This window comes from Peromyscus leucopus, chromosome 17, assembly GCF_004664715.2.
Source record: "Peromyscus leucopus breed LL Stock chromosome 17, UCI_PerLeu_2.1, whole genome shotgun sequence".
NCBI classification, from domain to species: domain Eukaryota; kingdom Metazoa; phylum Chordata; class Mammalia; order Rodentia; family Cricetidae; genus Peromyscus; species Peromyscus leucopus.
The window spans coordinates 19180798-19208436 of record NC_051077.1 but is presented as its reverse complement, the minus strand read 5'-3'; the positions used below and the strand labels follow the sequence as shown (position 1 = coordinate 19208436).

The following is a 27639-nucleotide window of genomic DNA, read 5'->3' as shown; positions in this document are numbered from 1 at the left end:
ATATATATATATATAATACTACATATCTCTAAAGAAAAATTAAGTTAAAATTTATGGGAAGTGGATGAAATAATTAGAATGTATAATGTTAAGTGAGGTCATATGATCTCAGAAAGAAAAAAACTGCCTGTTTTCTCTTAGATGTGGAATTTTGACAATAATGTACGTAAATATGTAAACAAATGTACATATGGGTACAGTATAACACATACAAAGGGGAAAAAAGAACAAGAAAGGCTAAATACAAAGGGTTAAGGAAGGACTGAATGCAGGCAATGGACACCAGGTATGAAAGAGGGTATAAAGCTATTGTTTTTCTAGTTCTAATTCTGTCATGGGTTTTTATTTGTTTGTTTGTTTTGGTAACAGAAAAGTACACTAAATATATTTGATCCTGGAGATGCAGAATTTAACATGAAGCTTCACAGCTTCCACTCCAAACACCTATTCCAGCTGTAGTTTGCTGAGTGATATCAACTCTTGGTACTGTTAATTTTGGTGTCTGATGTTTTTACTTATTTGCAAGATTTTTTTTATAATGAAATTTATAAAATTAAAATATTGGCTTTGTACTTTAGCTATGCTGATAAAAACTACGTAAGACCTTCCATTAACCCTAAAATACAGACATGGATATCTGAGGTCCTTTATGCTAGACAACCATCCCCTTATTAGCTTTGTGTTGATATTGTTTTTTCTCAGTGATAGTTAGACTGCTGTGAAAATGTAGATGGAAGTACACTTAACTTCCTAGACTGGCTTCAACAATGAACCCAGTGGCCTCTGTTCAAGAATACAGAAGCAAGCAGTTAACCTGTACAGACTTCTCTCCTGTGAGCCTCCCTCTGGTGAAATGTTAGTCTTCTTGTCTTTTCAAGCAAATGCCCATTCCTTCCTTCCTTCTTCCTGAGCAGCACTTCAGACATGGGGGGAGTGAGAGAGGCTGTTTCTTCCCTCCGTGCTGAGGAATGACTGTGACCCTTCCTGGGCACAGAGAAAACAACTCCCAGGTGTGTCCATAAGCTTGCTGGGTGGATACAATACACTCTCCCAACTTGGCTCATCTGCTTTTGTTCCTCATTCTGTAGCCTATATGGCTGTTGCTCTATCACTCTGTCCTGTCCCTACAGGCTTCGAAGCTGTCCTTCCCTCCCTTGGGAATGCCATTCCACACCATCATTGAGTTAATTCTGACTATACTTTGGTCTCATGTGAGTGTCGCCTCCTCCAAGAAATTTCGTGATTTTCCTCTCCATGACATCCTCCAAACTGTCATGCTAGTTCTTGTTTTCTGTAGACCTTGAGTCATAGTCTAGGCAAATGCCTGTTTACTAATCAACTTTCCATGCTAGGGTATAAATGCTTTGTAAAGGTCCAAGAATTTTGCTTCCCATCAAATCCCTGCCACCTAATTGGCAGTGACCGGCTCCTCGTGGTGTCTCTTCGTAGGCTGCAGTGTTATATATATTTGTTCATTAGTGTCTACAAAAGAGTGAGTTCTGCCATAGATGACAATGTCCGGAAAACTAGTAGACTTCATAGAGTCACCAAACCATAGAAAACATGTACAAGAGAATTAAGACTGTGTCTGCCATTGAGACAAGTGTGTTAAACATATTGTTTTGGTTACAGCTTTAGTGGGCATCCCTTATGTAGTGCATGTTTCCTTGGAGGTTGCAGTATATAGAAAGCCGTTCTGGACACATCTAAAGGGAGACTATAAACCAGCATGGAAGAGTTAGAGCAGAAATACATGGCAAATTCTGTTTGTCTTGACAATGAAGGCTGTGGAGACACAACAGCTTTCCATTCATTCTTAATATTCTATGAAGGAAGCTCGGTCTGGTGGCCAGAGAACCCTGGAGATGCCCGGGTTTGGACAAATGCAGATTCCTAGAGTAGCAAGGAAGCAGACTACCTCTTTTATTCTGACTTGGAGAAGACAGGCAATTCCTTTCTCCTTTCTTTCTAGGTAGGGTATTGCTTTTACAAGCAATGTTATGCAAGGTCCCTCAGCAGAAAGTGTAGTACCCAAGATCACCATTCCTTTACCTCACTTGATCCTGGGCTAGACACCTCACTCATCACTGGTTTATTGAGATTACCAGGTCTGTCCTTTAAAACACATTAGGAATTTTAAATGAATTAGTGGAATCTGCTGAGACAGTTATATCTGAAATGCATTGTTCAGGCTTGCAGTGCAATAGATCTTCTGGAAGAGAAACTTCTAGAATACCCCCCACCAAAAGAAGAAACAAAAAGCATATTGGATCCTCTGAATGAATGGATGGGATGTGGTAAGTCATGAATAGGGCCAGCCTCTGGCATGCGTTAGACAGATCGTGCCCCATTTGTCCAAAGTGGCAAACTCTGATTGCAACCAAGGACTAGTTTGGATATTACTTTTTAATTCTAAACAAATATTTTCCTCCACTAGTCAGCTGAATTCCTGGGAATGATGAGTTCTCTCTCTGCAGAATTCTGTAAACATGTTTTCTCAGTGGGAAAAAACAGAAAACTGTTTGGGGTGGGAGAAGGGCCTGCCTTTGAAGCTTCACTATAAGAAATTATTTTCCCAGCATTCAGATTTGACTCTTAATAAATTATTGGCTCTGGGGATCAAGATACTCAAGAATAAGTGCATATGAACAGGCAGAGATGTACATTTTCAAACTGTTCTTTGGGGATCACAATCAGAACATAGATTCTAAGTAAATCCAAGGAAGAAGAGTGCTCTTGTGCTCTGCAGAAGTTTTCCATTAAGGATATTAGATGCTCAGTGTTCAGAGAGATATGGCTTCCTTTCCTTGATTGAGATTTAAAGCAGAGACCGCAGGTGTGGTCATTCCTGTTAACCAATCATTTCTAGTAACCAAAACCTGCAGTTGTTTTGATCGGAAAGTCAGAAAGTTCAAGAACTTCCAGCTTAATATGACAGACCACAGCACAGGAGAAAACACCATCAGAGCAAATGTAATTGTGAGAATAGATAAGGCCTCTCTCAATCGTGATTTTGACCTTTAGGAAAGGATGCTGTGGAGGAGAGGAATGATACTTTGTTAAGTGCTGCATCTTAGCTGGAAGAGCAATGGGGTTGCAAAGCTTGCTTTCTCTGAAGCAGTAGAGGGTGCTATACCGACATCAGTGAGGAGATGCTACATTTCCATCAGGGATTTAGGCACTGCCCTCTCTATTCAAGGCATCTGTTCTTTGCAAAAAGAACGGGGAAGAGGGGAAGAAATGATCCCAAGGTTATAGTGAAGGGCACAGCTGGAATGTCTAGTCCTAAGAGAACACGGATCCTTTTGAAATTCTGGCGAGGCTTGATATTTTGAAGTACTTGGGGCAAAGCTAAGGGTATGGGAAGCTTTAAGAAATTATAAGTTTAAGAATTTCTCTGAAGCTTAAGACTGAGACTTTAATCTGTCTGAAAGCAAAATGTAAAATTTTGAGTGCAGTAATGCCTGCAATTACAGGAGACTTTTTGACGAGCGATGAAGTAATTCCTGTAATTTCATTAGTGTTTCTTTTTCCCCCTTGCTCTTAGAATATTTTATACATTTGATGACAGTCCAAATGTTACCAAGATGTATCTGAAATACATTCTGACAAAATTATCCCAAGTCCCTTTTAGAAGCATATATTTCAGAGCAGGCCAGCCTAGAACCACTAAAGGTGCCCGTGAGTGCTTTAGCAAAAGGAGACACCGGTGCTAGGAGGTTCAGGAACTCATCCAAATCAACCAGCCTGTTCATGACAAGGCAAGTAAGAGAACCCAATGTCCTTATTCCCGGTTCAAAGCTCTCCCTACCCTGAGTCCCAACATTTTATATGCTGCTCCTACTGCCTTATAGAGCATCGTTCTCAAAGCAGTATAGGGCACTATTCTACACTTGCATACCGGAGCTGTTCTTTGAGAATGTATTATTCATTGATTTACTCAAAGAAGTCTTGCCCAGTTTTATGATGGACTAAGAAAGAAGCTAAATATCATCTTGTAGTTCTGTTTATAAGCTTTGTACCCATTTACACCAAGTCAAGCAAGTTGCCTTCTGTTCAGCTGCCTCTTCCTGCCTGTAAACCCCCTGCTTCGTGACTGATTTCACTATTTCGTGTCAACAGTAGAGTAAAGTTCAACTGACTCAGAGTAAGGGAAGTGGGCCAGATGGACGTGGTTGTGTAACACCTTCTTCACTTGAGACAGGGTGAGAGTGGCGAACAAAGGCTGGCAGCCATCACTGATGCTGAACATAGGGGTGAAAAGTTCAAGGAAGGCCCCAGAAAACTCCTAGCCTGATAGCTGCAGAGCTACTATGATCCTCTGAGAGTGGGTGGGGATGATGCTGGATGGAGATCCATCAAGTGTCTCTTGATGTGCCTTCTCTGAAATGGTTAAACAGAAAGAATATGGGGCCAATTGTCTGCATGGACATGTGGAGCCAGGACCAGCCATGCCTAGGTCATCTCATGAAAGTGTGGATTGTGAATTCCCCATCTGCCTTTCTTCGAGGACAAAAGCTATGGAAATGACTTTGTGGTTTGCCAACCAGGCTACCCTTGGTAACCGTTCTTGGGCTGCAGAAAATATATGGACCCGAAATGCCAACTACCTTTTTGAGAAGCAGACAAGTTTGAAAAAAACATCAAGGACCAGGCAAGAAAGGGTGTCTTCTATGTGTCAAAAGTATTGACGGGAACAACAATTATAAAGAGAATGCCTATAAAATATTGAGGAACTCAATAGAGGATATGATCTGATACAATATCTTATCATTACAGATGACACCTAGGAACCTCAAAGGAAGTGCATTTTTGTTTCGTTTTACCTTGTTTTTTTTTTTTTTTTTTTTTTTTTTGTTGTTGTTTTAAACTAAAAGCTATAACACTTTATTTAGTGCATAGTAAATTAAGGAAGCTATTATACCAAGAAAGGACACAAGTAGGTTTAAGGACACAAATATGTAAATTATGCCCCCCCAAAGGAGTAATGGAGGAAATTAGGAATAATTTGATATTATGCCTACTTTTTTATTATACCCTTGGGATTCTAGAAGTTTACCTATAATGTGTCTATTCATATAAATATAAAATTAATATTAATGTAAAATAATGTTTTCCCACAGACTGCCCATGAATGGGCACTTCACTCACAGAGAAATAGCTGGCTACAGCCTCAGGAGAGAGAGAATGGGATATTTGAAAGAACCCTTTTCTAGCCCTGCCACATAAGAGTTGTGTGACTGTGACCAAGTTGTTTCTCTCTCTTGTAAAACAAAAACACTTGCATCTGCCTGTATCATGCTGTTAGGGTTTTTACATTACAAATGTCAATGAACCTAGCAAGTGATTACTCCATTATGGGTACATCATGGGCCTTTATCTACCCTCTGAGTGCTCAAAAACAATGCTTGGAGTCATTATTCTAATTATCAGTTCATACTATCAACTTCTGAACTGTTTCCAAGCCAATCTTGTCATTATTTTGTTGGAAAGTTAGTTTGTCCCCAAGTATGTTCATGTGGTTATGAAATGCATTTCATACTCACACATTGCTGGTATATGTATGTGATTTTGCTTTGGAATTTCTCATGCAATCTCATTGATACTGTTACTAGCAATCTATATCTCTGGCTTAAACACAATTCACACTAGTGATACATTAATTTAGTAACGTATTTCTATACTACCCTGAATATGTGTACTCTAACAAGTTCATTGCCTTTTTTGTTTGTTTTTGACTGAATTGGGAAGCAATTTCTTCCTTAAATTTCTGGTAATTGTGTGTGTGTGTGTGTGTGTGTGTGTGTGTGTGTGTGTGTGTGTGTGGTGTTGGCAAGAATCATCCCTGTGTAATTGCTTCTCAGGAAAATGGTTCTCCTTCATAATAGCCTATGCTACTGATGGTCATGGCATTTTAAGTAACCAAAGTTTGATGATACCCATGGAAGATACAGCCTCCATTAGGGTATTGCCAATTAAATGATGTTGTATTCCTTGCTTTCAATTTCAAAATAACCTCATAAATCACCAAGGAAGTCTGACTACTGCTTGTCCTGCCTCCCACCCCCAAGTTGACATGATTTTATAACTTACATTGATAATGATATTTTAAAGAAGTCAAAATGTTCTGAATTTGGGCATCTCATACCCTTTTACATACTTCTCTAGAAGAGTAGCTGATACTGTTAGGTGTTACCAGAATCTTTTTAACCTCATGTGGCTACAAAACATTAGAACATGTTTACGACTAGTGAAGAAGCTAGACAGCAGTGTTAGGTTTTTGTTGTTTTTTTATTTTATTTTATTTATTTATTTTGTCTCGTTTCTTCTTCTCTACCACATCCCCTGATAATGATTTCTATGGGCTGGAAAAACACCGAGGACAGAAGTATTTCACTGGCTATATTTTAGATGGAATTGATAGCTGTGCTAGTGATCTCATAACCTCAAAGCACTTTACACACTGAGTAATCACTGCAGATACTAAATATAGAAAACAGGGTCTTTAAACCCATCACAAATAAATCCATATTTGAAACTTAGTCTACCACAAAGTAGCCCTGCTTTTGATGTAGCTTTTAAAATCACCATGGATGCCTTGATGGAGTTCGGTTCTTACTATTGCTTTTTCGTTTGTTTGATTGATTTTCTTCATGATGCTTTAAGCAAGACCTCACCCTCTTAGTCATTTTGGTTATGTGGAAGCAGGATACTGTCATGATGGGAACTGTGCATGCAATGATCTTCACCTAATTCCTTATTCAACTAGTGAGTAAATAGCTCACTTCTGGGGTTAAAATAAAAATCATTATATTTTCTTTACTTAAAGAGGATTTTCTGGGTGTAACAGGTACAGTATTACTATAAAATAATAGGCTTTAAACACATATACACATATAACTATAACTGTGTATATGTATATATGGTTTGTACTGAGGATTGATGTTATTTCAGTATAACTCCATTTGTTTGATATTTTATTTCGGCATGGAGATGGATAGTTGATAAATTATAATTTATAAGTTTATGAGGATAGAGCAATTTCAAGCTAGAGATTTTTTTTTTTTTAGAAAAACAATACAAGTAACAACCATTCCTTTCACTCATTCATCTGGTATATCATATCAGTCTTGAGAGATGTGATCCATGCCTTCTCCAACATGCTCTGTGGTATTGTGTCAGTACTACAGTCCCTACTTCGGTGGTGTTGAACACAGCCCTGAGCAGCTTGGAAAAAGAAGCCTTTCTCGAAATAATCTTCCCTTCGAAAGCCCATCCAGGTTGCAGATGACTGTGTACACAATAAACTAGAACTTTACTTAATTTTCTCCAAAAGTGGGTTTCTCTTACATGATGCGATACTTTCCCCCATAAGAACAATTCTCATGTTGATTTTTCCTATTTGTAAACAACAAAGTAGATGAAGTGCTTTACATGGATTTACCTTGTCCTTAGCTATTAAAGATGCTTATGACTTCACCACTTCTGTAGCACCCAGGGTTTGGTACCTGGGGCCTAGGAGTCTAAGGATGAGGGCCACTGCCTAAGCATGCAACTTAGTATAATCACTTAGCTCAGAATCCATTCTGGAGAGTGATGTCTTTATAAAGTACATTTGGTTTCGCTAAATGCTTTTTAAAAACCACATAAAATAGCATATGATGTCACCTCTGATTCCTGTGTAAAGAGGATCCCTCCTTCTTGCCCAATTCTTTCTATTCCACACCCCACCCCACAAGTCTAAGTAATTTATCCATGTTTAATTTTCCCTTCACAACCATGTACTTGAAATGTCTATCCTTTCTTGTGTGTGTTTTGTTTTCTGCTTTGATTTTTCTGTGTTTCCGGGTTTCCTTTTGATACTGACGTGAATCTCAGGGGCTTCCCTTTGCTTCGTTTGGAAAAATAAATAAATAAATGAAAGAGACTAATTTAGAGCACAAAGGTGGAAAATCGCAGTCACAAAAGGCAGCCATGGCACAGAGCAGTCCAGAAACAAAGCTTGCTCGCCCCTGCCTTCCCTGAGACACCTCCCTGGGAGGGTATCCCTTTGAAACAGAAGCCACCATCCACCCTTCGGGGATGGAAAACAGTGAGCTGTGAACGATAAAGGATTAAGTCATAGGTTATCAATGTGCACATTGCTACATTGGCCTTTGTCCTGAGGGGATACAAGACACTTTTTTCCCCCTTCAGTGGTTGGAATTTGATTCATTTCCTCTTTTCCTCTTTGGTCTCTGATCTAGAATTCTAAGTTTATTTGTGAGGGGGGTTTGAAACCTGTGCTGAACCTAAGGAGTCTAGGGGTGCCTCTGGCAGCTACGTGAGCAAAAGGTTGGGAGACAGTGGGTTTTGTAATTGTTCTCAGTCTCTACAAGACTGGCCTTTGAGATGCTCAGGAGTATCTAGGAATGAAACCAATCTCACAATACTTGGTGTCCTGATTTCCCTTAGAGCTGGTTCCAGGAGTATTCCAAAGCTAATCTTTACCAGGCCATTGTCTCTGTCTTCCACTCCCCTCAGCGGCATGTGAGAACGTGATTCCATTGTAAAGTAGTTAAGGAACCAGAAATGGCAGGTAGAATCCTCTGAAACACCAGTCTCCAGTAAGCTATTGTCAAAGCCCTTACAAGGATTTTCCATCCTAAACTGTCACTGTTATTCAGCTGGGCCACTGACAACACCAGGCACACTACAGGCAAAGCCTAGGAACTTTTTACATCCTGTTTTTGGAACCCTTTGTGGATTACAGCTAGGAAAACATGGGTGGCCTGTTTTCTTATGGTCCCACGGGTTTATACCCTATAAAGTGGAGAAACTCCAAAATGATCAGGAGAGAAGTCACTGATTGACTATGGGCTTTGCCTATTCCTTGAAATCAGGCTGTGGATTAGAAAATGTTAATTGTTGGTACAGAGCTGGCATGCTTGGGCTTGCTTCAGTGCTGGGAATTGGGAATTAAGCTTTCTTGCTTTGGAAGCCCATTTTGGGATGTAGGTGTGCACAAAAGGGAATGGGTGGAACCTTCTACCTAATGGTGAAGGCAACTTTAAAATAATCTGAGAGCTAGCTCCGGGATTTGGGGAATCTAGTAGGATATTCTATCTGTGGTTACAGATTAACTATCACTCTGTCTTACCTCTTACCCCTGCATAATGCATTGCAGCAAAATAAACCAGAAGATGTAGGTCACAGTGTGAAAAATTATCTGTAAACAGCTCTCAAGGTTTGCAGAAGTATTCTCAAGGACATTAATTTCTTTCTTTATATTTATTAAAATCTCCCGAAATTGGGCTTGCTTCCTTACCACTTGAGAAGAAACCGCTTTAGAGTAGCCCTTGACTCAGTGCTAAGTGTGAAACGGTAGGGCAAAAAGCCCTTGAGTGAGCTGTAAAACCTCTGCATCTTGCTAGTGCTGACTGTAAAGTGAGGGGCAGAAAATTATACATTTTGAAGGCTTGTTTTAGTGCTTAAATTATGTTGTAGTATTTAATATTAAATGGCTGCTTCGGATCCAAGCATTATTTTCAGTGCTTTGTAAGTGTGACTTTACTGTAATTGTCATCAATATTAGTCATCATTCTTATTTTTTTTTTACACTACATTTTAAGGAACTGTAAAAGAAAACAAAACAATAACAACAAAAAACTTTAACCCAACAAGCTGAAATTAGAAATATTTCAAATTCTAAAATTTTAGATTCTGACTTTCTGGGTAAGGGCTGCTCAACTGGTAAAACTCAAGTAAAAATTCCCAAATCCAAAATCTCCTTTCCCAAATCCAAAATCCAACTTAGACAAAACAATACTAGTCCCCAGTGTTTCTGGTGAAGGATATGCAACCTGTGCCTGCATCAACATATCCATGTTTATATCGCAAACACACTGGACATGGGATGAGTGATTCCTGAACCTGGAGTTCAAAAAGCATACGTACCAGAAGCATCAACTTAAAAGCAAAGATTATATTCTTAAAGTTCAGCAGATATGCATTAAAGCGGTGTCTTCCAACTTTTATTTTGGGCACCACAAAGAACCATATAAATGAGGAAATGATTAAGGAGAAAATCATAGTTGAGCAAGGCCTTTGATCATAAGACAGTTTTGGCAAGGAGACGAGTACTCAAAACCTCAAGGATGTTGAAGTGTACTGAGATTTTGATTTCAATAGCTACAAGCTCATCAGACAGGTCTCATGTATTCTACTAGCCAATGGAATAAAGTGAAGAACCAGCTACAAGTCCTCCAGCTATGCACCGAGGCAAAACATCTCTGACTGCCCTTAGTATTTCAGATACCAGTAGTGCCATGTTGGCAGTGAGATGAAAGACAGAAGGGGTTCCTCCCCGAGTTCTAACTCTTTGAACTTAAGTTAGAAGAGAAAGGGAGCAAAGACAAGAAGTGATGATGTAATACAAATCTTCTTTCACCTGGTAACAATATTGACTTCCATGGTATAATGATGCTTAGCTGCTGTAGTGACAGAGAAGCAGGAATTTCTGACATTTATAACTTTTTAAAATAAAAAAAAAACAAAGAATGAAATCAGCTACATTGCTTTAGAAACAGATATTAGAGCGAATCTACCTAGAAAGCTATAGTCGCTCTTTACTCATTTTTGCTTAGGCAGGCTATGGATTAGATATGGTTTTGCTCCCAGAGATTCATGGCTAGAGGCTTGGGTTCTAGTATGGTGGTGCTGAGGCTGTGGAAGCTTCAAGAAGTGAGGTGTAATGGAAAGTGACTTAGTTCGAGTTGGCTCTGCCCTCATAAATGGGTCATAGCTTTCTCTTCGGAGTGGGTCAGGTGTAGTAAGAGTGTGTTAATGCTCATGAAAGTAGGGAGTTATAAAAAGAGCTAGCTTGCCCTTTTTCCATCTCTTGCTTCCTGTTTCCCCAGATGATCTCCCTTTTCATCTTGCAATAAATTCTCAAAACAATGTAGTCCTCCATAGGCCCTCACCAGAGCCAAGCTGATGTAGGCTCATATTCTCGATCCTCTAGAACTGTTAGCTAAAGGTAATTCCTTTCTTTACAAATTTTCAACTTCAGGTATGTTGTAATAGCAAGATAAAATAGGTTGCTACCAAAAAAAACTGATTTCAATATTACATGACATGTTTTCATTACAGTTAATTACCTTGGGGTCCAGGGGCATGTATGCCATAGCATGCATGTGGAGGTCTTCTGGGACTCAGAGCTTTCTTTCCATTGCACTGGTACTGGGACAAAGCTCAGATGGTCAGGCTTCAAAGCAAGTGTCTTTACCATTGAGCCATCTGTCTGGTCCTGGATAACAGAATTAAAAGGCAATTTTGTTAGTAACCCAATCAGAAAGGATGAAGTGGTAACTGTGGGCCTGAAGATAATCCTCTATAAGCTTATCTGGAGTCTCTGAGGCACTTGAGTGTGGACAAAGAAGTAGAGAAATGACAGATATATAGAAGAACATCCTTTGTTAGTATAGAAGGCAGAAACATCAAACATGAAGGATAAACTTGAGGTCATCACATGGAAATCTACTGTATGAAAACCTCCACCATAGAAGTGGAGGAATAGGGACTGAGGAGATAGCTTAGTCTACAAATATGTTTGTCATGTAAGCTTGAGGACCCGAGTTCAACCTCCAGTACCCATGTAAAAAGCTTCACATAGTGATGCACACTTCTAATCCCAGTGCTGGGAAAGTGAGAACAGATGGCTGCCTGGGCCTTGCTTGACAGACAGACAGGCTGCCCTAACAGTGACCCTCAGAGTAACCAAAGGCCTGTTTTTGTTTTCTAACATGTATAAGTGTTTTTTCCTGCATGTATACCTATGCCCCATATGCAAGCCTTGCACTCACAGAGGCCAGAAGATGATGCTAGATCCTCTGGAAAAGTAGACAGTGCTCTTAACCATTGAACCGTCTCTCAATCAGTTAGAGACCTCATTTTAAAAAACAAGCACATAAAAAATGGCATAATAAGGGAAAATACTGAAGGTTGATCTCTGGCTTCCACATGTATACATATGAGTGTACATTCACATACATAAAGAGAGAGACAGAGACAGAGAGACAGAGAAAGACAGAGACAGAGAGAGACAGAGACAGAGAGAGAAAGCCAGAGAAAGAGAGAGAGGGATCAATAAACTGAAAGATCAGCTTGGGGTACATATTGAGACCAAGTCTTTTTTTAATTAATTGATTAATTTTTTTCCAGCCTGATCTATCACAGTTTCTCCTCCCTCCATCCTATCCTCCCAGTCCCTCCCCCCAACTTTCCCCACATCCACTCCTCCTTTCTTCTCAGACAAGGACAGGCCTCCTGTGTATATATCAGCCAGCAATAATAGTAGATCAAGTTGCAGTAAAACTGGGCACCTTCTCTCCTATTAAGGCTGGAGGAGGCAACCTTGTAGGAGGAGACGGTTCGAAAGGCAGGTAACAGAGTCAGAGATAGTTAGGAGTCCTACAAGAAGATTGAGCTAGACAATTGTAATCTATGTGCAAAGGGCCTAGGTCAGTCCCATGCAGACTCTTTGGTTGGCAGTTCAATCTCTGTGAGCTCCTATCAGCTCAGGTTCGTTGATTTTGTGGGTTTGGTTTTTTTTTTTTTTTTTTGGTTTTTTTTTTGTTTTTGTTTTTTTTTTTTTTGTGGTATCCTTGACTCCTCTGTTTCTCACAACCCATCCTGTCCCTCTTCCACAGGGAAATAACATTTTAAACAAAACAAAATCTAAAAAAGCAAGCAAGCCTCCTTCTCAGGTGGTGTAGTCACTGATATTGACAAGTAGTAAACAAGGTCAGTTGATTCTCAGCAGCAGTGTGAGCAGGACTTCCACGCCGCCTGAGAATTTAGGGGAGGGAAACATAACCTGTCCTTTCATGATTAGGAAACAGGGAATAACACAAAAAGCAATATGATGTTTGGAAGCCATTTGCCTCCCTGCTCATCTTTAAGTTGAAATGACAAAATCATCTTCTAGTTGGAACTTAAACTGCACAGAAAGATAAAGTCTCATCTTAAGTCATCTTCTGAGAATACTGTTGTCTTCTTGGGTAGGCAGGAATAACATCAGCCAACCACTGGCCTCACAGAAAAGGTGTGGCCACATGTGGTGCGGTGCTCTAAAGGGCTCAGAATAGCTGCTGTGGTTAGCATGTCATTGAGGACATTTTCCCAAGGTAATTATTTTAATCAACATGTCACTCAAAGTCAGAATCCCTTGGGGAAGATAGTATAACTCAAATTTGTTGTCTATGGTCAAACATTGACAATCATATGTAATGCAATGGGTAAAGTTCTTGGCTACATGCCCCAAATTAAAATCTTTTTTCTCCTTTTGGAGAAAGAAAACATTTCTCAAATTGAGTTTTGAACTGCTTTGTATTTTATATTTCTAAGTAGCTGTATGGCATTATGCCTGGCCATTTATTTCCAGTTATTTAATTTCAAATTCATCTAGTAGACAGCTCCGATCTCTGTGGAGTAGAGACAGCAATAGCAAGACCATTGCAAGAGCTCAGTGGACAGAGATGGCTGGTCCTTCTTAGCATACTGCAGTTGGCTGTAGGACTGTCCACAGTGCTCCTGATTTAGGTCCTGAATTGAGTCCTGTAGGAGAGTCAACATGATCTACATAGTAAACGGTGATGGGAGTGATTGGAAAAGCATAGCTACCCATGTCAGAATCACATATTCCTCCTGGCTGGGGAGCTGTGAACTCTCCCTTTGTCACTGGATTTTGATGAGGGTTGAGTGTGAGTATAAAGAATGTAAAATTATTACTTTGTTATGAAGTAGAAGAAAGTCACTTCTGACTTAGTAAAACACATAGTATCAAATTATCATTAAATTTTCTTGCACTTGGTAGCCATGGTCTCAGAGTATATAATATTTTTTACAGGTCTTTTTTTTTTTTTTCTGGAGCTGAGGACCTAACCCAGGGCCTTGTGCTTGCTAGGCAAGCGCTGCACCACTGAGCTAAATCCCCAACCTTTTTACAGGTTTTGATATATATTGGTATCCATGCAGAAAGAATAAAACACAACATGTGTGGTGAATGGTTCAGTGAATGTGAACTATAGTAAAAGATGAAGTCTAGAGTGGTGACTCTTGGTCTTGCTGTTGCAGGGCTTGACGAGGAATCCCTCCTTGGTTGCCATAGTAACAAGTATTGCTTAGGTTAACTTCCCAGCAATTCAAGCACTCAAAGGCAAACAAAAATCTCAAAGAGAAAAAGTATTAAGGACATTAATTCAGGCTGGGTTTGGAACTGCATTTATGTAAGAAAAGTAAGTGAGACAGAGCAAAACTTCAGCTTTTAGGATGTGTGGTCTGTGTCTTTGCAGTCAAGGGCAATGGACTTGGTTGTATCCCAGGCAAAGAATGATAGGCTGGGTCTGACGAATTACTTCCAATCAACTTCACAGATGTGGATAGGGATTTTAGTGTTGCAAGTTCAGCGGGCTCCACCTGCAAAAGAGCCTGTGAAGGAGTGGAGGTTGCCTCGGAAGGGCAGCTGGGATTCACCTACTGCAGAGCCCTCAGTACATCCCACCAGCTCTGGAATGGTAGTGGCCCCTTAGAACTGCCCTGAACTACGCAGGGGTCCATGGTCAGGCATGCATGTGTCTCTCTTGGAGTCCTAGGAGCTCCCCCCAGGAAAAGGTATGCCTCTGGGGCAAGCAAGATAAAAGATTATTTTCAGCTGAAGGCAGCCCCTAGTGAAGGCTAAAACTGTGAGTTGTCATCAGGCCAGATTTCCAGCAGTTGGGGTCATGAGTTTCGCTGAAGGCTGGATCTGAGCCATACCTGTGGCACCCACCGTTGTCGCATTGTCTGGGGGTGGTGTTAAACTCTTCCTGCTAAAGTACTGTGCAGTCGCTGAAGTCAGGGTATTATTAGGTTTGGGGACCAGTGAACCCTGTTCTCTGCCTATACTCCCCTTTTCCCTATGTAGAATTTAAGGTGATTTTCCTCCTGTACTTTCTTGTTGGTTTTTATTGTTGTGGTTTTATAGTTTCTATTTCCCTTCCCATTATTGCATCCTATGACAACCTCTTTCGCCCTTTTGAGGAATGCTGAAATCCTCCGAATGTCATCATCATGGAAGTCCCATGGATGAACTTCTCCCCCAGGTTCCTACTGTAACAATTTCCCATTCTTCTTTCTTCAGTAGGGACAGCAATTTCTTTCCCCTCCCCCTCCCTGCCTCCGTTCATCTATTGCTCATCTTTCCAATCAACGTCTTGCTCATAACTTGCTCCTTCATAGGTTAATATTCACAGACACTTTTTTTTTTTTTTTTTACAAAGAGAAGATTATCTTTTGATCCGTATTCAAATCATATGCCCTGAGGACTTTTACATCATAACCTGAAAGAATGCTGAGATAACCGAAGGAAGTGTGAGCAATAAGGTAGTGACGAGGTCAGAAGGTGGGTAGGAAGAGGAGTGACTAACTGTGATTGACACGGGCTAGCTCGGGCATGATGAAAACCCACTGTGTGATGACCTAACTTGGAATATCTAACGGGGTGTTACACACGTGTCTGGGCTTTTACAGAAGTTCAGATGCCATTGATCAATCGGGCACTTAGCATAGTTTATTCAACAAGATGACTATGTCCAATGGAACTGCACCAGACAAGGCAGTAGGATTTTGAAGGACATATTTCTTCAGTTCAGTAAAGGAAGCTGGCTTTGGTGGCTGGTACCTGTAAATCCAGCCCTGGGGAGGCTGAGGAAGGAATCACCTTGAATTCAAGGCCAGTCTGGGCTACATTGTAAGTTCAAGGCCAGCCTGGTCTACAGAGTGAGACCTCTGTCTATGAGAGAGGGTGGGAAGAATATGTTCAATAAAGCAGACAGAAATATGGTACTTATACAGACCCATGATGGGATAGGTAACATATGCTGAATTCATTCTTCACACATGAACAATTTTGACTACCTTTGGCGCTGGAAGTAGAAGACAGCAAGAGTAGCCCCTTTTCTAGGTAGAACTTTGTCCTCCTGTATTCCTGGGAAATATGATTTTCCATTTTCTGTCTTCCTAATTCTGAGTTGAACACTTCGAGAGTGGTTCAATTTTATTCTTCCCATAGATACACACCCTGCCCCCATCCTCTTCTTGACAATTGGCTGGTTGAGTCAGTCACTTCTCTGCCTGTTCACAGTCTTCCTGGGAGGGTTTCATTGCAGCACTCAGGATGCTCTATTATTGTACTGGATAATAATTGGACTCAAGCTAAAGTCATGTGAGAGGAGGGAACCTCAATTAATAAAATGCCTCAGATCCCCTAAGATCAGGCTGTAGGCAAGCCTGTAAGTCATTTTCTTTATTAGTGATTGATGATGGAACCATTGTGGGTGGTTCCATCCCTGGGCTGGTGGTCCTGGGTTCTAAAAGCAGGTTGAGCAAACCATGAGGAGCAAGCCAGTAAGCAGCACTCCTCCATGGCCATTGTATCAGCTCCTGCCTCCAGATTCCTGCTCTATTTGAGTTCCTGTCCTGACTTCCTTCAATAATGAACACTGATATGGAAGTGTAAGCCCAAAACACCCTTTCCTCCCCAACTTGCTTTCTGGCCAAGGTGTGTCTTTGCAGCAATAGAAACCCTAAGATAATTATAATGTTTTATTTAATGTAACAGTCATCTGTATAATTTTTGCTCCACGTCAGACATTAATCGAAGTGACTTATAAGTGATTACTGACTGATTCTTTTCACCACTCTACAGAAGTAGGTGCTGTTATTTTGGCTAATTCACAGTCAAGGAAACTGGAAGCATGCAGAATTAAATACATAGTTTTGGTCACACAGGTAGAAAGAAGAACTGGGTTTCAAACCTGGGAACTTCAGATTCAAAACAGATGTGGTGAATGACTATAGTGTGTGGTTTTCTGCCTCCTGCTTGCTTATCCATGATACACACCAAGCTGTGAATTCACAATTTCTCCAGATAAAAATAACTTTTATTATATAAGTCATACATGATCGTTATAAAAAATGAAATGAATCCCTAAATATACCTAACGGAGAAAGCTACTCCAAATCCTATTACTCTGCCATACGACATGGTTAAATTTGGGGTTTTAACCTTTCATGCATTGTTTAGTGTGCCACCCACCCAAACTCATCCAGCCATAATTAAATGGGACTCATGCATATCCTTTTCATTTTAAACATCATGTGCCATCCTCTCCTCAGAGGTGTCTATTTGGGAAATACACATAAACCTGTGTGCCTTCTACATATGTGCTTCTCACCCACGACAATGGAAATCACTAGCATTTAAAAAATGTGCTTGTATGAAATGTAATCCCTTGGATGTTGATTTTCTCACTCTGCAGTTGCTCCAGATCACATGGCAAAATCCAAATGAATTTTTTCACCTGCCTCATGGCATTCCTTCCTCAGCACACATGGACCACATGCATTCAGCTATTTTACTTAGCTTGCAGGGGCTCTCTGTAATCGTTATGCTTTAGACACTGTGCTGGGCATAATGAGATCACTTTACTAAATATGAGGGGTTTTTTTATGCTTAAAATAGGATTTTAGAAAAAACACTAGTTTAAAATTATTAACATTTTAATTATAATTTCTATGAGTTTTGAAAAATTCAAATCTTGGTAGGGGAATAACTTGAATGTGTGGTAAAAACTTACTACTTAGTGAACTCATCTAATAAGTGTTTTTTTTTTTAAGTCAAACAAGTATCTATTAATTGTTACTAGATTAAAAGTGAATTCTCCCATTTATTAATGCGTTTTCTTAAGGAAACCTACTATAGAGCATTGTTACAAACACCATTGTCTCTAGACAGCTGCGCTTTGGGATGTAGTCACCACTACCAGGTTCCTGCCTATGACTACATGTATGAAATGTGTGTTCTGCCCAGCTGTGAGGTACCACTAATCTTTCGTACCACCACCATGTTTTTGTGTGTGCCAAACCTCAGCTTGGAGTAATGTCTCTCTCTCCACAGGTCCCTTGGGAATGTCACACTGAAGTGCAATTTCCTTTGCAAATCTCTCTGTGCCCTTCTTGCCTGAGCTCCCTCATGCACAATGAATAATCTGTACATGGTCCCATCCAGTCCATCCTCCTCTTCAGTACGGTCCTTCATCTTTTCCTTTTAACTCATCAGTAGCATGTATCAGACTAGGCTTTCTTTCATTTGGAACTTGTCTGTTTTCAACCTTTTCTCCGGTAGTCCCTTTAGCGTCTGGCCTACGGAAGGGAAGGCGCTCAGCAGTGTTTGTTGACTGAGTAACAACAGAGACCAGAAGAATGTGTTGGATAGGAATCACGAAAGCTTTCCACTTATCACTAATATGGAAAGGCTCAGTGGAATCCTAGAAAAAATAATCCAAGAGCTGAGGCTTTCCAGAGGGCACTCGCACGGAAAAGGAGGAACAAAGCCGGATCAGAAGTTGAGTAAATATCCTCCGAGGCCCCTGATTATCCAGACATTGACAAAAGAAAGATTCGGCAAGGCCTGCCACTGTGGCCACGAGGAAGTCCTGGCTCAGATGATTCATGGTTAAATATTTGCATCTCTTCTAGCGGAGAAAAACAAAAGCTGTGGCATTCCATAGCCCTTAGGCATGTAAGAGCTCGGGCCTTTGCCAGTTACTTCTCCTTAGCAATTGGTTACTAATGAGGCCCCATTTCATAAAATGAAGGCATGCAAAAATGGGGAAGGAAGTCGAATAGCCAGCTATCGGGTTGGAATTCAGAAAGTCCATCAAGGCCAACAAAGTAATTGTTCAATTTGATTATTAATGTTTTGATACTTTGATAGACCTGTTTTCTGTTCTCTAGCAGACACGAGCAAGATGAAGTATGGTGAATGTGGGGGAAAATATAGATAAGTTATTTCCCCAAATCAATCCAGCAAGCTGAGTGTACAGTCTTCAGATACCAACGGTCGGGGTCACAGTGGGCCTCAGAGTCAGCAGCACACTTGCTGATGGACACATTGAATGCATTTATCTCACGACTGTGCCTGAAAATGCAGTGTTGTTATTTCCACTTCAGAGATAAGGAAATGGAGGGTTAAGAAAAATAACTATCAGAAATTGATAGTGCGAGGAGGACTTGAACTCAAGTAACAGAGATAGAGGAATTAGCTAACGGTTTCAGAATGTTATGTAGCGATCGCTGCCTCTAGTCACTCGAACTTACCTACTTGCTACCAGGAAACTCCCTTTTTCAGCTTTATTCTTCTGGTTTAAGAAAGGGAGGCTTTCTTCATTGCTGAAGCAAATCTTCCCCCAAATTTTGGAATCGGTTTATAAGCCTATATGGATGAGCTTATCAAATCCTTTCAGAAAACAAGTTTTATTAAGAAGTCTAATCAAAATTGATTGTGTCATGCCTCACTGCTGTCAGGTAGGCAGAGCTCCTGAGCTTTGAATGTCTTCCCCTGTTAGCATGGGACCAAGTTTTCCTCCGTAGGCCATAAAGATAGTTACTCATGTTTTATTTTAATTTTATGAAGGAATACAATATATCTTAAGCATATCAGTCGCTTAATCCCTCTCTTCTATACCCAGTTTATCTTCCTTCCAACTTCAAGACTTTTTTTTTAAAAAACAACCTTCCGAGTCCAATGATGCTCACATGTGTACAGCCGTGGGGCTCTTTACGAAGGCACAGGCAACCTGCCAGTGGCCACCCTCGCAGAAAAGTGAGTCTCTATCCTATAGCGACCATCAACTGTCAAGAGCTCCTTGGATGAGGATGGAGATGGGACCTCAGCAGCCCCTCCTTCTTCCATGCTTTTATTTTCTTTCATAAATGTTGTGTTTGAGAGCTGAAAGGCCAAGAAGAATATTCTGAATTCCTCCGAACTGAAATTCTCACCACTACTGGGAAAATATTATGAGAGAGTATAAAAACAGAATTTCGTACCTTGTACATAACAGGACTCCAATCACTTTACTATGTAGACAACTTTAGTTTACATGGATTGATATATGGAGCCCCAACTTATAAACCTGGTTCTGTTACACACTTGTTTTGAACCTTGGTTGTGACAGAAATTCTGAATGACTGTATTTCCTTTGCAGATCTATGGCAGAATGGCTGAAAGAAACAACTTAAGACATGAAAGGCTTACTTTAGCTCATGGTTTCAAAGGATTTAGTTTATCATTGTTAGGTCTAGGGACAAATGGCTAAGGTACCTATTTAACATATCAAAGCAGACCTGACTGCCAGGTTCTCCCTGCATCCCTCAGCCTCTACCTGTGACAGGGCCCTCTTGGATGGCATACTCACCCTCTACCCTAAACTTCTCCAGTCCAGGGGCTGGTGGTCTTTCCCCCAGCTGCTCTTCCTTATTTAATCCAACCATTTTGGTTACCTGGCTTTTTTGGCTACATTTACCCTCCTGGTCTTCTGGTTTGGCTCCCCATACACACCACCCCCTCACATTGCACAGATCAGTCTGGTTCTGCCCACTCTAAACTCATCCAGATATCCCTACCTCTAGTTATGCTCTCCCTTTTATCTACAGTAAACTTCCTCCTCCACCATACCTTGGAGTAGCCATGTCCTTTCATCTCTTTCTTTTTCTTTCTTTCTTTCTTTCTTTCTTTCTTTCTTTCTTTCTTCCTTCCTTCCTTCCTTCCTTTCTGTCTGTCTTTCTTTTTCTCCTTCTCCTTCTCCTTCTCCTTCTCCTTCTCCTTCTCCTTCTCCTTCTCCTTCTCCTTCTCCTTCTCTTCTCCTTCTCCTTCTCCTTCTCCTTCTCCTTCTCCTTCTCCTTCTCCTTCTCCTTCTCCTTCTCCTTCTCCTTCTCCTTCTCCTTCTCCTTCTCCTTCTCCTTCTCCTTCTCCTTCTCCTTCTTCTTCTTCTTCTTCTTCTTCTTCTTCTTCTTCTTCTTCTCACTGAACCATAGCAGAGAAAGCATGGTAAAACAGAGTGATTCACCTCATGGCAGGTCAGGAAGCCAAGCAAAGGGAATGCAGAAGGACATATTCCCACCCTAATGACCTACTTCCTACAACTAAGCCTCATCTCCTGTCTTTCAACACCTCTCAATAATGCCATCATGTTTTAAATCCATCAAAGGATTAATCTATTCCATAGGTCACTGCCTTTCCAGATGATCTAATCTCTAGAAATTCCTTGCAAACATACCCTGGGGGATATTTTGGTAATTTCCTTGATGACTCTCAATCCAATCAGGTTGATAATCAAGAGTAACATGATGGTTTGATGTCAGAAAGAAATGTAGTCTGAGAGAGGTAATGTTTGTACTATGCTCAGAGTGTCATAAGTCTCAAGAAACATGCACTGTCAGGTTATATCTGTATGTACCTGATACAATAAACTATAAAGCTAAGAGAAAGGGCTTTGCTAGTATCCCCTCTTCACTCAAAACACACAGGAAAAGATACCCCTCCCACACCCACATACATAAATCCATGACGTGGTAAGTAAAAAGGACCATTACTAATTACAGAGTGCATCATGGTTTGTCCAAAGAGAGTTTCTGTGGGATGAGGCCCGCTCCATTAATGGAACAGCTCATGCATAGCAGAATTCTCCTAACACAGAGTATTCTCTTCATTTAATTCAAGATAAAATGTCTGAAAATATTTTTCCAGTCTTTTGTTATCATTTTTTGGCCTTAATTGTACATTTATTGAGAGCCTTCTGCTTACTGAACACTCACAAATACTCTGGAAATAGAGTGATAGGCAAAAAAGGTGAAGAAGACATTCCATTTTAGTGAGAGGGGACTAATAATAATAACAATAATAATAATAATAATAATAATAATAATAATAATAGAATTTGGCAACGTAAAGCAATGGTTAGTGAAATAGGAACAAAACAGACATGAGGGAGAGAATACTAACCACATACTGTCAGGGAGCTCTTTCATATGGACTCTCAGAAAATGTCTTAAGTCATCCTGAGGTTGAAGGCAGGAGTCCAGGCAGAGAATAAAATAATGAAAATCCCATGAAGTGGGAATGAGCCTCATAGGTTTATGGAGACTAAAGTTACAACAATTGTCTGCTAGCATCAGGCTGCGCCACACATCTGTATCCCTCTGCCCATAGATTACTGCAGCTCTCAGATCTCACGGGATAGGCAGCTTCACGTACTGGATGGTAGTTAACACCGAAAACTACAACTAGTTAAAGTGTCGAGAATACATAACACTGTCATGTTCAGCCCCACCCTCCAAAGCTCAGGCACCATGACAGAAGAGGGATAGATAAATTATAAGAGCCAGAGGCCAGGAAAGACTAGAATGAAACAGTCAGTGTCTTCTGGATGTGACAGCATCTCTGTCCTCATGAACTCATAGCAGATGTTGTTGCCTGTACAAGACTTCCATACTGTCAAGCCAGTCAAGGTTGTTGTTTGCTGTAGGAAGGAGATCTTGAGCCCCTACTCCTCTGAGGGAGAAGCTACTGGCAGTTTTTTGCTTTTGGGGGAGGAAGAGTCAGTTTTCTTGAAGGGTGTGGCTCCTGGTTTGTTGGCTATGCCCTGGTGGATGGCCTTATATCCAGGGTTATAAGAGTAGCACAAATTAGAAAGTATAAGTTTTTATCAAAAACAAGCAGGACCCAAAGCTGGAGGATTAGGGTAGAGGGGTTGAGTCTTAGAGAAATTAGAAGGAGCTAGACCAGGCAATAATAGCACATGCCTTTAATCCCCGCACTTGGGAGGCAGAGGCCAGCCTGGCCTACAGAGTAAGTCCCAGGACATCCAAGGCTATACAGAGAGACCTTGTCTGGAAAAAGAAAAGAAAAGAAAAAAAAATGAGAAGGAAGAGCTAGAGGTGAACTATGGTCAGAATGAATTCCATGAAATTCTCAGAGAACTAACAAAAACATTTTTCATAAAAGTCCATGTGACTTCAGGATAGGCAACTATAGGATGAACTGGAAGAACTTGGCAAGGGATGATGGTGGAATTCTATAGGCGCTATCAGGCCAGGGTGGGATTGAAAATCATCCTCATTGTGGGGGGATCCATTTTGAGTGTTTGATCAGGGCGCTTATGTCTTCTGAAGAAACTTTGTAAAGAGGGAGAAGGCTGTTGTCACATGGCCAAGTGTGGTCTCATAGACAGTCGTGGTGAGAGTATGGCCCAGTACTGAATGACAGTAGAGACAACCAAGGTGACAAAAGGTAACTGGACTCACACTTTATTTGAGTAGCAGAGGCATCATGCTTTCCCTCTCTCTCCACTGGGATAGAGTGTCTGACATAACCAACTACGGGGAGAAAGGCTTATTTCATTCATGGCATCCAATGGGTGAGAAGTCCTTCACGCCAAGAGAATGAGGCAGAGCATAGCAGCAGTGCGCACGCCATCATGGCCAGGAAGTGGAGCCAAAGGAATGCAGGGAGTCTCCCGGCTTTCTCCTTTTATCCCTTCAGGCTCCCAGGTCACACATGGTGCCAGGGGACATCAGGCTGAATCTTTCCCCTCAGCTGATCTTCTCAGGAAACAACCTCACAGACACACCTAGATGGCTACGGAGGTGGTTTAAAGCCCAAATCAAGCTGGCAATGAAGAGTAGCCATCACAAAAGGTTTCCAGATCTGAATGGATTTTAGACTCAAAGCTCCCTTGCCTTTGAGGTTAGTATCCCACCTGGACTTGTCACCAACTTCTCACTAAACCTTTAATTGATTAAATTTAATGAATTTAATTTGATCTCTTTCCAGGAGTCAGGTTTTGAGTTAAGGAAAGGATACTGAATGTCTAAAGAAACAAAAGGAACTTCTGCCCAAAGAAAGGATGGGAAAGAGAGAAGGAGGCAGGAGAGGGGGAGAGGAGGGAGGGAGGAAGAAAGGGAGGGAAACAAATTGATGTGGTAAGGAAAGGGAACCCTGAGCTGTCAGGAGGCACATCACCAATCCACAGTAGTTCTGCGAGGCCACAAGTGCATCTCCCTGTAAGCTACGAAGTCAATTTTCTTGTAACAGCATCAGTGTTGGAGAGATCAATAGCTGTTACCGAGGCCATTTGTCTTCTCAGAAATAAAATAGCCTAAGAAAGGAGATTGAAATGCTTTACATGAGGGGACATGTCTTTGGGTTGAACCAAAACTTCCAGTCATGGCCCCATGTTCTCAGACTTACGCTTTACTATTGTTCTTAGCATTGAGCTTAATTTGCCCCTCACAGACTTGCAGCATTCGGTACCTGAAACAAAAGGACTGCTCTCTCTTGGCCTGAAACCTGGGGACACGTGTTACAGAAGGAAATGTATCAGGCTGTTCCTTTAACGTGCCTTAGCACAAAATGGATCTGTCTTCTTCAGAAGAAAGGAGGGAAGGAGGAGAGTAAAATGGAGACAATGATGTTAGAGGAGGAGGATGAAGAGGAGTGGCATAGAAAATAGCCCATAATAAGTGGAGGAGATCGCTTTGGGGGGGCATGTTTTCTAGGCAAGTGTGAGGACTGGAGATTAGATCCTCTGAACCTCTGTCAGAGCCAAGTAGATGTGATGTCTACAGAAAATCTTGGCACCGGGGGAGGGGGTGGGGCAGAGACAGCACCCCCCCCCCATTTGCCATACTGACTAACTAAACTAATAGATTCTCTGAGCTCCAGGCTCAGTGAGAGAACTTGCCTCAGTACACAACATGGAGAGTGCCCGAGGCTTACATTCATCGTCCACACACATGTGCACATATGGATGTATACAGCCGCACACATGTGCACATATGGATGTATACAGCTGCACACATGTGTGCCCACACTCAAGAGTACCAGCAGCTGTGCTGTAGTTGGTTGACATCTTTGGGTTTTGATCATTTCCTTTTGTGCAGTTTGTTGAAAGTGTGTGGAAATGCAGTAGCCTGCTTCTCCTCTCCCCTGAAGAGCTTGATCTGAATTATCTCAGTTGGTTTGAGTTTCTCAGTAGTCTTAACTTGGTGTTTGCTAATCACATGATATCCTAAAATGACAAAATGCTTGATAACTATTGAGCATGCGCATCATGAAAGCTAGCCTTTGAGGCGTTTTTGTGTTGATGTGTATATGCAGAAAATGCTGGGAAAAAAAAAGCACTCATTGATGTGGGGCCCCTCTGTTTTTTTTTTTTTTCCTCTGAAAACCTGGATTCTCTTACCCACCTGGTACTGATTTTATATGACCTTAGTTAAATTCCATTCTCAGTGTGCCCTGATATTTCCAGTAAGCTATGAACAAGACTATCATTTTATGAAATATTTTTACGTCCTTCAATAGAGAAGAATGCACTAGTGTATGTAGCTATTTTTGTGCTCCCATTTCATAGAAAACAAATGGCACAATTACGTTGGATAAGCACATATATGTCAAGGCAGCCACTCCACACCAGAAGATGCTCACATGTCAATTCACTTTTTAACTTAAACCTAAGTGTTAAGCATCTCCCATCAGTTGTTTCACTGACTTCAAGTTTTCTGAGCAATGTAGACTTGGCCATGCCCAAGGAACATCCAGGGGAGTTCAAAGCTCAGATTTACCTTCAATGGAGAAGCAAGAGAAAAAAAAAATAGAACTCTGATAAAATACATGAAAAACAAAACCCATCGCCCGTTTAGCTGACTGGCATAGGGAAATGTAACTAGGTAACTGGTGATGGAATTGTGTATTTTGAGAAGAATGTTCTTCCTGTAATTATCTCTATGTGCTCTGGTTCTCTCTCCCTCAAAAGGCTATTGTGAAGTTGACCGTCAAGTCATAGATCTCTAAGTTTTGGTGCTTATAATTAATAAAGAAACCAGATAACTCAGACAGTATTTTAATAATAACATAAACTCGTACTTAATTCATCTTCTCCCTCCATTCCTAAACTCCCATTTTTACTTCCCTCTCATCTTGGAGCAGTTACAATCTAAAAAAGATAAGCATCTTCACTATGAAATATATTAAATGTGCTAATTATTGAGATGACGCCTGTTTGTAAATATGTTTAAGTCTGTTCTGTTAGACCTCATCGTTAGATGCCATTTTTGATAGACCATACAGAAGCAACTTGGTGAGAAAAAGGTTTATTTCATCTCACAGTTTACAGTCTTCTGTGAATGGAGGTCAGGGTAGGAACTCAAGTCAGGAAACCTAGAGGCAGGAATAAAGCAGAGGCCTTGGAAGCATGCTGCTTTCTGGCTTGCTCCTTCCTTGTGGCTCTTTTAGCTTGCTTTTTTATACAATCCAGGACCACTTGTCCAAGGTTAATAGCACCCACAGTGGACTGGACCTTCCCATACCAATCTCTTTTTTTTTTTTTTTTTTTTTTTTTTTGGTTTTTCGAGACAGGGTTTCTCTGTGTAGCTTTGCGCCTTTCCTGGAACTCACTTGGTAGCCCAGGCTGTTCTTGAACTCACAGAGATCTGCCTGGCTCTGCCTCCCAAATGCTGGGATTAAAGGCATGCGCCACCACCCAGCCACCCATACCAATCATTAACCAAGTAAATGTCCCACAGATTTGCCTACAAGCCAATCTAATGGAGGCATGTAGCTGGAAGTTTTCCTGTATCTCACAGCTGTTGAGTCCCAAATAAACACACAGTGGATTATATTAATTACAAACTGTTTGGTCTATGGCTCAGGCTTATTGCTAGCTAGCTCTTTTATCTTAAATTAACCCATTTTTATTGATCTATATATTACCATGTGTCTCATGGCTTTACCTGTGTTCCAATACACCTTGCTCCCCCAGAGGCCCACAGGGTTTTTTTCTGACTCTGCCTTTCTTCTCTTTCTATCTCTTTGCTTGGATTTCCCACCTGGCTCTGACCTGCCTTGCCATAGGCCAAAGCAGCTTCTTTATTAATCAATGGTAGCAACCCATATTCACAGCACAGAAAGACCATCCCACAGCAGCGGCACTTTCATTTGTGATTTTATTCTTCTATTGAAAATAGATTCTATTCATAGACTATATTCTGATTGTGGCTTCCTCTCCCCCTGCTCTTCCCAGTTCCTCCCCACCTCCCCTCCCACTAAGATCCACACCTCTTCTGTCTCTCCTTGGAAAACAAACAGGCATCTAAGGGACAGTGATAAAATAATAAAATAAAATAAAATAAATGAATAAAAAAACACAAACAGTCTGAGTATGACTAAACACAACAAACAAGAAAAGGAACTAAGGTTGCTTTTTTTTATGGTCTTTGTCACAGTAAACAAGCTGCTTGTTTGGTGTCCACCTTTCTCCAAAAATATGGTACACTTCACAAATTTACATGTCATCCTTGCCTGAGGAGAGCAGGCTAATCTTCTCTGTATCATTACAATTTTAGTATTGCTGAAGAGAGCAAGGGAGGCATTTTCTTAATCTAGGTTCCCACTTCCCAAATGACTCTCTAGCTTGTGTCAAGTTGAATAAAAGGAAGGGAGGGAGTTAGGAAACAAAACAAAAATACCTAACTAATACTAACCTATAATGCCAGCTCATCGGGAGGCTGAACAGGAAGATCATGAGTTTGAGGCAAGCCTGAGTGATATAGTGAGACCCTTGTTAAAGAGAGCAAGGAGAGAGGGAAGGGGATGTGAAAGATCTTGCCGGAGAAGCATTCAGAGCATCACATAATGTCCAGTGTCGTTTACATTTGTTAGAGATGATGATAATTGTAACAGCCGACATTTAATTCTCACATGTGAGATGCTAGACTTGATGT

The 27639-nt window shown here is 40.9% G+C and overlaps 1 protein-coding gene and 1 non-coding gene across 5 annotated transcripts in view; one reads left to right on the top strand and one right to left on the bottom strand.

The window, feature by feature from the left end:
- The window catches only part of Nrg1 (neuregulin 1), a 1050531-nt gene that overhangs the window by 635494 nt on the left and 387398 nt on the right, over positions 1–27639 (top strand). The gene's annotated exons all lie outside the window — the stretch shown is intronic.
- Positions 27177–27279, bottom strand: LOC114698511. The gene has a single exon (XR_003735365.1). It is a non-coding gene; the product is annotated as a U6 spliceosomal RNA (small nuclear RNA).